This window comes from Bidens hawaiensis, unplaced genomic scaffold (genome assembly GCF_021521415.1).
Source record: "Bidens hawaiensis isolate Kalapana, Puna unplaced genomic scaffold, B.hawaiensis_p1.1 tig00000369_1, whole genome shotgun sequence".
NCBI lineage: Eukaryota > Viridiplantae > Streptophyta > Magnoliopsida > Asterales > Asteraceae > Bidens > Bidens hawaiensis.
In genome coordinates, this window is record NW_027491028.1 from 6,548,453 (window position 1) to 6,559,086 (window position 10,634).

Here is a 10,634-nt window from a genome sequence, read left to right on the forward strand (position 1 = left end):
TATGTAAATTTTAAACAATGTAATGTATTTGTATTAAACTTTTCATGCGCAATGAAAATCTTACTTTGAATGTTTGCAATGGCCCGTGCTTAAGTATCAATCCCCACTCGTGCGCGCCCGGCTGTTTCCGCCGCTCAGGGCCGGGTGTGACAGATTGGTATCAGAGCACTGGTTATAGCGAACTAGGAAAAGAAGTTTTAACCTAGACTATAACCGTTGGGGAATCGCATGAAATATTTTTCAAAGAAAATACTTTCAAAAGAAACTATACACACACTTAGGAACACGGGTCACACTGTCTAGTAAATAATGATAACATTATGTGCTCAGAGTACATGCGCTAAGTCTGATATATTTTCACTCTTTTAAAGCAAGAATGCCTCCCACTAAAGCCAAAGGAATTACCATGACACCCGAGGAACTAGCGGAAATAATCGCGCAAGCGATCGCAACACATGAGGCCAGCAAGGCCGAATCAAGTCAGGGTCGTCAGAATGAGACCCCAGAACCCGAATCAGGAGCCTTGGACAAAGGATGCTCCTATAAGACATTCATGGCCTGTAAGCCTTGGCCATTCAAGGGAACCGAAGGGGCCATTGGGCTCTACAACTGGATTAACAAGATGGAGACAGTTCTCTCCATTAGCGGATGTAGTGAGAACCAGAAGGTCCTTTACGCGACCTGCATGTTCCAAGAGGCAGCTTCGTCTTGGTGGAAGCTTCAAACGAAAACATTGGGGCGAGAAGTTGCTCTCCACAAGACCTGGGAGGAACTGAAGGAGATGATGATGAGAAAGTTCTGCTCTCGCGCAGAAATCCAGAATCTACAACAGGAATTCTGGAACCACACCATGGTAGGAACGGATATCGACGCCTACAACAACCGGTTCAACGAACTTTGCCAGTTGGTGCCAGACATGGCAAACACGGAGGAAAAGAAGATCGAGAGGTATATTTTTGGGTTACCTCCTGTTGTTAGGGTTCCGCTCAACGCCGCAGCGCCTCCAACCTTTGATGAGGCGGTAGCGCGGGCCATTACCCTTACAAGGGATACGATCCGTGCGGGTATGTTGACTACGCGCGGAATCGAGCAGCGAACCTCTGACCCCAAGAGGAAATGGAACTCTCACCACCGAGGGTCCGACTCCAAGCAGCCACCGTTCAAGAAGCAGGAAAGCGCAAGGGTTTACGCGATTCAGGCCGCGGAGCCACCACGAAAAGGATACAGCGGGCCTCGCCCATGGTGCAACAAATGCAAGTATCACCACGAGGGTGAATGCGCAAGAATCGAATGTGCCAAATGTGGCAGACCAGGGCACAAGACGATGAATTGCCGTGTCAGAGAAGCTGGAGCAAGCGACAACTGCTACGCATGCGGGAAGCCAGGGCATTTTAGTCGGGATTGCCCGCAAAAGGGGAACCAAGCTCGCGGGAGAGCTTTTGTGATCGGCGCAGGCGAAGCTAAAGAAGAGCCGAATGTGGTAACCGGTACGTTTTTGCTTAACGGACATTTTGCATCTGTCTTATTTGATACTGGCGCTGACCTAAGTTTTATATCCGCTGAGTTTAAAGACTCCCTAGGCCTAGCAACCAGTAGACTAGACACGCCTTATACTATAGAACTAGCCAATGGTAGGCAGTTATGCGCGAACGAAAGAACTGAACAATGTGTTATAGTCATGGGAGGTCACGGGTTCAATATTAACTTGTTGCCAATAGACTTGGGAAGTTTTGACATTGTGGTAGGTATGGATTGGTTAGTCGAGAACCGCGCGGAAGTTATTTGCCATGAGAAGCAGGTTCGGATCCCACTGTTGAACGGAGAAACCTTGGTAATTCAAGGGGAAAGAAGGGGAGTTGCGACGAAACTGATTTCGTGCCTAAAGGCGCGAAAGTGCCTAAGGAAAGGGTGCTACGCCTTCCTGGCGCATGTCGTAGAGAAGAAAGGAGATGAGCGAAGAATTGAAGACTTACCAGTAGTGCGCGAATTTCCAGAAGTTTTTCCTGAAGATTTGCCCGGATTACCGCCGCCGCGACAAGTCGAGTTTCGTATTGATTTAGTCCCAGGAGCTGCGCCAGTAGCTCGAGCGCCTTATCGACTAGCTCCATCTGAGATGCAAGAGCTATCCAATCAGTTACAGGAACTATTGGATAAGGGTTTCATACGCCCAAGCTTTTCACCTTGGGGAGCTCCAGTACTGTTTGTTAAGAAGAAGGATGGTTCGTTCAGAATGTGTATTGACTACAGGGAGCTGAACAAGCTGACAGTCAAGAATCGGTACCCCTTACCGAGGATTGACGACTTATTTGACCAGTTGCAGGGATCCAGTTATTATTCGAAGATAGATCTACGGTCAGGATACCACCAACTTAGGGTCCATGAGGAAGATGTGCCGAAAACAGCCTTCCGAACTAGATACGGCCATTATGAGTTCTTAGTGATGCCTTTCGGGCTAACTAATGCGCCGGCTGTGTTCATGGATCTGATGAACCGCGTGTGCAAACCATACTTGGACAAGTTTGTGATTGTGTTTATAGATGATATTCTGATTTACTCACGGACCAAGGCCGAGCATGAGCAACACCTGAGATTGATTTTGGAATTGTTGAGGAAAGAAAAGTTGTATGCGAAGTTTTCCAAGTGCGAGTTTTGGCTTAGAGAAGTTCACTTTCTCGGTCACGTTGTAAACGAGAAAGGAATTCACGTTGATCCTTCCAAAGTCAAGGCCATCGAAAACTGGGAAGCGCCAAAAACCCCAACTGAGGTGAGGCAATTCCTAGGACTAGCTGGCTACTATCGACGCTTCATTGAGAACTTCTCCAAGATAGCTCTACCCCTGACCGCGCTAACTCAGAAAGACAAGAAGTTTGTTTGGGGCGAAAATCAGGAAACAGCATTTCAAATGTTGAAACAGAAGTTATGTAGTGCGCCAATTTTGTCTTTGCCCGAGGGGATGGATGACATTGTTGTTTACTGCGACGCTTCACATCAGGGACTTGGATGTGTCCTTATGCAACGAGACAAAGTCATAGCGTATGCCTCACGCCAACTCAAGACCAATGAAAAGAACTACACAACGCATGATTTAGAACTTGGAGCGGTTGTCTTCGCGCTAAAGATTTGGCGCCATTACCTCTATGGTACAAAGTGTATAATCTTTACGGATCACAAGAGCCTTCAACATATATTTGATCAAAAGGATTTAAACATGAGGCAACGAAGATGGGTGGAGTTGTTGAACGATTATGATTGTGAAATTAAGTACCACCCTGGAAAGGCGAATGTGGTAGCAGACGCGCTAAGTAGGAAGGAGCGAATAAAAACGCTACGAGTCAAGGCTCTAAGGTTGACCATTCACGCAGATCTCTCTACCCGCATCCGAGACGCTCAGCAAGAAGCCTTGAAACCAGAGTTTGTTAAAAACGAATGCCTTGGGGGTATGGTTAAGAATTTGGAACTTAAAGAGAACGGCAATCTATATTTCGCTAACCGCATATGGGTCCCTCTCAAGGGAGGATTGCGCGAGCAGGTATTGAACGAAGCTCACAAGACGCGGTATTCCGTACATCCTGGCTCAGACAAGATGTACCAAGATGTTAAAACGCTGTATTGGTGGCCCAATCTTAAAGGCGCCATCGCGACGTATGTCAGTAAGTGCCTGACGTGTTCGAAGGTAAAGGCTGAATACCAGAAACCATCAGGGTTGCTTCAACAGCCAGAAATTCCCATGTGGAAGTGGGAACAAATCTCTATGGACTTCATCACCAAACTGCCAAGGACACCTGGGGGTTATGACACAATATGGGTTATTGTGGATCGGCTAACTAAGTCAGCGCACTTCCTGCCGATCAAGGAAACCGATAAGATGGAAAAGTTAGCCCGACTGTATATTCGAGAAGTAGTTTCAAAACATGGAGTCCCAGTGTCCATCATTTCTGATAGAGATAGTCGGTTCACATCAAGGTTTTGGAGATCGTTACAAGGGGCTTTAGGTACTCGTCTTGACATGAGTACAGCATATCATCCTCAAACGGATGGGCAAAGCGAGCGAACAATCCAGACATTGGAAGATATGCTACGCGCGTGCGCAATCGATTTCGAAGGTAGCTGGGATACTCATCTCCCATTGGTTGAATTTTCTTACAACAACAGTTATCACACAAGCATTAAGGCTGCGCCGTTCGAAGCTTTGTATGGGCGCAAGTGTAGATCCCCACTGTGCTGGGCTGAAGTAGGTGACAAGCAAATGACTGGTCCAGAATTGATCCAAGAAACAACAGACAAGATTTTTCAGATAAGGGATCGCCTTAAGACAGCGCGCGACAGACAGAAGAGCTACGCAGATGTGCGAAGGAAACCATTGGAATTTCAAGTAGGGGATAAAGTACTTTTGAAAGTCTCTCCATGGAAAGGAGTCCCCCGTTTCGGCAAGCGAGGAAAGTTGAATCCGCGCTTCATTGGGCCATTTGAGATCCTGGAAAGGATCGGTCCGGTTGCTTATAAACTCCGTTTACCCGCCGAACTCTGTGGAGTTCATGATACGTTTCATGTGTCCAACCTCAAAAAGTGCTTATCTGACGAAACGTTGATTTTACCGTTGGAAGAGATTCACATCGACAAACAGCTGCACTTCGTAGAAGAACCTATAGCAGTAACCGATTGGAAAGAACAAAAGTTACGCAGGAGCAAAATCAAGTTAGTAAAGGTTCAATGGAACTCGAGGCGTGGGCCTGAATTCACTTGGGAAAGAGAAGACCAAATGCGCAAGAAATACCCACACCTCTTTCAGAACATGGCTTCTGCCAGCAACGTCTCCTAAATTTCGGGACGAAATTTCGTTTAACGAGGGGAGAATGTGACACCCGGTAAATTCCCAATCCCTTAAACTAAGTAATCAACCTAATAATTAGGTGATTGTAAATATTATGCGCGCCATGTTAGTCAGCGCGTGCATTTGTTATGTGCGCCCTGCGCGAGCGCGCCATGTTAGTCAGCGCGTGCATTTGTTATGTGCGCCCTGCGCGAGCGCGCCATGTTAGTCAGCGCGTGCATTTGTTATGTGCGCCCTGCGCGAGCGCGCCATGTTAGTCAGCGCGTGCATTTGTTATGTGCGCCCTGCGCGAGCGCGCCATGTTAGTCAGCGCGTGCATTTATTATGTGCAACCTGCGCGAGCGCACCATGTTAAGAACCAGCGTGAGCATATGTTATATGCGCCATGCGCGAATGTTTTGGCTTTATGTTTTCATGTAACTTAACGTTATGTTGTCTATGGGTTGACCATCCCGCATGATGCTAAGGCGGGTGCATCCTAAATCGTTTATGCGCGTGCTGAAGGGAACTAACCTCCCCGCATGGCGGGAACATTGAGAGCCAGTTTGTCTGAAGCTCCAAGATGGAATTGACTTCAACATAACTGATCACTATGTTGAAATACCAAGACCACCTGGAGAATCTACAAATGAAACTCAATGTCCCTAACTGCGAGAAGGTTACGCACCTACCCGCAGCAAAGAAATGTCCTTCACGCAGAAAGCTATGCGCACAAAGTGATGCGCACAGAACACTTAGTCTATTCTCCAGACATAAGGAGATTACTCCCGCCCAAAAGGAAACAGTAGCGTGTTTCAGAGATTTTCCACTTTTTACTGTACACTGACAAAAGTACCTGAAAAAGCACACTGTAACATGAAAAGTCAACTGTCAGCCACCCTATTCTCACCAACCCCAGACCTGCATGTCCTGTCCAAATCAAATCAAGATCTTTTGTCCACTCCTCCACTTTTAAGTAAACAATAAACAATAATAATTTCCATACTTTATCATCATTACACCTAGATATGAAAAGATTTCAATCCCCTAAAGCAAGGGATTGTGTTCCCTTGAGTTTGCCTATAAATATGTAACCTAAATTATCACCCAAAACACACTCCAAAGAACTGCAAACTTGCACTAAGCATCTCCCGAGCATCCGTTATTTTCGATTCCGTCCCAGTTACTAGGTAAGCCGAGGTTATAAACTTGAGATCTACTTTCCAAACCTCATATTCTCCTATTTCTTGATCTTAATATATATACTTCTTGTTATTTAATCGTATTCTAGACCTTCGATTCCGGGGCCAACACCAAGAAAACCCGAATCTCGATTAATCCCTTAACAAGAACCACAGGTGAGTCTCACAGCCCCTATTTTCACTGTTTTCACTATTTTTAGACTGTTTTCGGGGCGAGGGACACGTACTTAAATAATGTTTTATCATGGTATACTTACAAGCTATGCAAGCGATTATGTGTTTAAGTTATGTTTCATGATGAGTAATGCAAACGGTTATCTAAGGTTTTCGATGTATGTGCGCTAGAACTCGAGTAAGTGATCACTTTACCATTGGAACTCTAAGGGTAGGGACTGCTGGTTTGATCCACCCACTCGTAGGGGTCGCACCTCTTTGCATGGACGAGTGCCTAGTATGGTCATGGGGCAGTACTATGGGTTTGAACCCGCTCGTAGGGGTCGCGCCTCTTTGCATGGACGAGCGCCTTGTTTTCCGGCACAACGTCCGCGCGTAACCCGCGGGACGGGATTATTATTTTAGCTCGTAGTGGCAGCGCCACTTTGCATGGACGAGCACATGTTCCTGAAACGTTCGCGCGTAACCCGCGGGACGGTATTACATATTTTAGCTCGTAGTGGCAGCGCCACTTTGCATGGACGAGCACATGTTCCTGAAACGTTCGCGCGTAACCCGCGGGACGGTATTACATATTTTAGCTCGTAGTGGCAGCGCCACTTTGCATAGACGAGCACAGTTCCCAGAAATGTTCGCGCGTAACCCGCGGAACGATTTTATCAGAATATGTTGATATAACTATGTTTTACCAAGCATGTGTTTTAATGATGCTATCAGAATTATGTTTCAGAATGATTTGTATCAAGATTATGATGCAATACGATTTATCAAGTTACTAAGACTTGTGAACTCACTCAGTTTATACTGATTCAAATGTTTTTACGTGTCTTTCAGGAGATAACTAGGTAGCGCATGGAGTCACACTTAGAGCACCTCACGCTGAACATCTAAACTAGCTTTTTGGAAGATTTTAGTTCTATCCCTTCGTTGCGCGTGGTTGTTCCCGCCGCGCATGGGGATATGGCGTGGAAATCTTCAACAATTTTTATACTTGGATGTTTTTATGTAAATTTTAAACAATGTAATGTATTTGTATTAAACTTTTCATGCGCAATGAAAATCTTACTTTGAATGTTTGCAATGGCCCGTGCTTAAGTATCAATCCCCACTCGTGCGCGCCCGGCTGTTTCCGCCGCTCAGGGCCGGGTGTGACACTTACCCTACCACGTACTATCGTCATGCCACTAACACACTTACTAGACTCTTTCCATCTAACACACTCTACCTCTACTTGTCTACAACACACTTCATATCATTACATCATTTACATAATAACCAAGTTACATCATAACATTTACACACTTATAATCACTTAGAGATGATTTTCTTTGCCGACACGTGCAATATCCGAAGATCGTTCACGTACCGACAAGCTTTCTTTCATAGCGTTCATACATCATCCTTACATTACATACAATATTCATATCTTTATTTATAACCTGATAGTACGTGCAATATCCGAAGATCGTTCATGTACCGACAAGTAATCATTCGTATCTATCACATATATCATACATGGCATACACTTACCATTTAAGGTAAGTGTATTAACTATCACATCGAGTATGCACACAGCCCCGAAAACATAACAAGGAAATGGGGCTAGAAACTCACATGAACTCTGCTTCTTTCTCCGATAGTTAATCCCTTCTTCCACTGAGCTCGGCTGACTGTATAAGTTACACGTATCAATACTCGTCTAATCTAATCTAGTGGCCTAGAATTAACTTACTTTTACTTATCATTTTAATGGTTTCCCCATTATTTTAACTTTATTGTGTTTTATCTCTTTAGTCCTTACAATGCATACCATCACGTGTGTACACATATATGTCTACATATACAAGTCGCCATGTACCCGGTTCTCAATCTAAGGAACTTAGATATAAGCGAACTTAACATCCGCAAGCGAACTTAGAAATGGCGAACTTGAAGCAAGCGAACTTAGATATGGCGGACTTGAAGCATGTGAACTTAAATATGGCGAACTTGAAGCAAGCGAACTTAGATATGGCGAACATGAAGCATGCGAACTTAAGTATGGCGAACTTAAATATGGTGAACTTAAGCAGCGAAATTAACAGCGGCAGCTGCGGGTTTAATTTTAGCCCACTAACCATTTATGTTTCAACATGTAACCCTTGGATATGATATTAACCACCCCGTAAACATTCCCACAGCCATTTCTGGATAAGTCTTGACCCGGGGAACCATAAAGTTTGGACCTTTAAGTTTTAAAACGTTTAATACAAGATTGCCGTATGTAGCCATAGGTTCGTTAAGTTTATTTTAACATCAAGTTTGTTACTTTAATACTTATATATACCCGATCTACTCTAGGTTTAAGTTCCAAGACCAACCGTTCATAAAAGCATAGACTTTAAGATCAAGAACGTACCTTTACGTGTTCTTTAGATCTCGGTTAGCTTGGTTATAAACCTTAAATCTTGTATCTATCTTGTATATTGAAGATCTTATCAAGAATCAACGTTCGTTAGACCTCGTTTCTCCTTCCCTTCTCACGGCCGTAAATGGCAAGCTAGGTGTGTGTGTTTGAGTGTGTAGAGAATAAGGTGGATAAGATGGATGGAAATGGAAAGGATTAGGGTTTAAGGGGGTACTTATACTCGCTTAAGCCCATGGACCTAAGGCCCATCTTTTCTTTTTGGTCCATAACTAATCCCATCTAATTATCCTACTTACTCTTTCATATTTTATTATTATTACCGCTCCGCTAACTCATTTAGTTCACCCGACGCAAATAATATATTAACTATTATTCTAGAAATTTCAGGATGTTACAGTATGATCATACTTATTGAGGCTCAACAACAACATTAAAATAAACACTTGTGCACGTAATCAATTTGAGGCATAAACAAATGATCGAGCAAATATTCATATAAACACATAATGTAGAATTGTGGATTTAGAAATGAGGTCTTAAAACATGTAAGTTTGAATATGGTATGCCACCCCAAAAAGTATAAGAGCATAAAAGGGGGAGTGTGATTACTCACTTGAAAATTAAACAAGTCATGAGATAGATGAGCCGGTCCTTAAGCGGGCGAACCGTAAGGTTCATATTTTAAGAAGTGAGTCCGAGAAGTAAGTGAGTTTAGGATCGGGGATGTGTCCAGAAGTAAATATTAAATAAAGTAAAATATACTAAACTTGAATTCAAATTGGGGTTTTATTTGTAAAATATTGAGTTTAAGCCAAAGTTCGATTTTGGTTCGGTCTATGGCACGTTATGAGACCGAAGTTGGTTGCCACATATCCAAAACATGAGAAATAACAACAAACTAAAATAAAACAGAAACTTGAAAGAAAATACAAGAATCGGTCACTTGAAACACAACTTGTGTTTTTAAGCGAGTGATCCGGTTTAAGATGGATTGCTTGGTTTATTCAATCCAAGGCTTGGTTTGAGAACAAGTCCAGTACCCATATTCATTTAACATGAAAAATAACTACAAAACATTAGCCAAGAATAATCAAGCAAAATATATCACATCTAAGGTGCTAAAACAACCAAAAGGATTTTAATTAGATTTGGACGGAATCTGTCATTGATTTGTATAATACTTAAAAATATACATAAATTTCTAAAAATTATAAAAAACTTCATTCTACTTAATTAGGGTGTTATGAACATCTTTCATTTAGAAACTTTCCCAAATTATTATTCGAGATAGGCTGAAACAACCGGTTTTCTCAATTGGTGTAGATATGCGTGCTAAAACTAAAACAGTGATTGTGAAGCCATATGAATGAATTAAAATGAAATTAAATAAGCATTGAAACCACAACTGAATGAAGTTCATCACATGATTTGGCATTGCACCATTCCAGTTTGTTATGACACAGTTATGGCCCAATCTTTAATGACCAACTTATGTCCAGAATTGAAATACCATTAGAACCTATGTTCTTGATGTTTTGAAATGGTTTTGATGAAAAACAATTATGCCACTCATTATGTGATGTCAGTACATGTTTACCATCTTATAACACAAACCCTCATGGTCCTAGAGTCAACAAAAAAATAAAATATAAAACAGAAATTTTAAACGAGTCAAAATCCCAAAACGGGCCTAACTAGCCTTTAATAAGCAAATGCGTGTCTTAGGATGACATAAACACCTTAATCAACCAAGGTTGAAGAAGGGAAACAATGAAACATACATATATAAGACTAGTACAAACTGAAAACATCCCAAAACATTACTCAAATCGGATTGAAAAGCAAGCAATTGTTCTGTTTGACTTTTAAAGTCAACTTAGGCAAAACCACTTTAATTTGCTTCCACAAATCTAAAATTAGACAGAAAGGAAGAGATGAGCATTTGGAAATGTTGAGAAGTATTGGTATTTATAGGCAAGGAGGAGGTGACAAGTATGCATGGATGGTTCGACATTAAACCATCTTACAACCACTTTTGCAT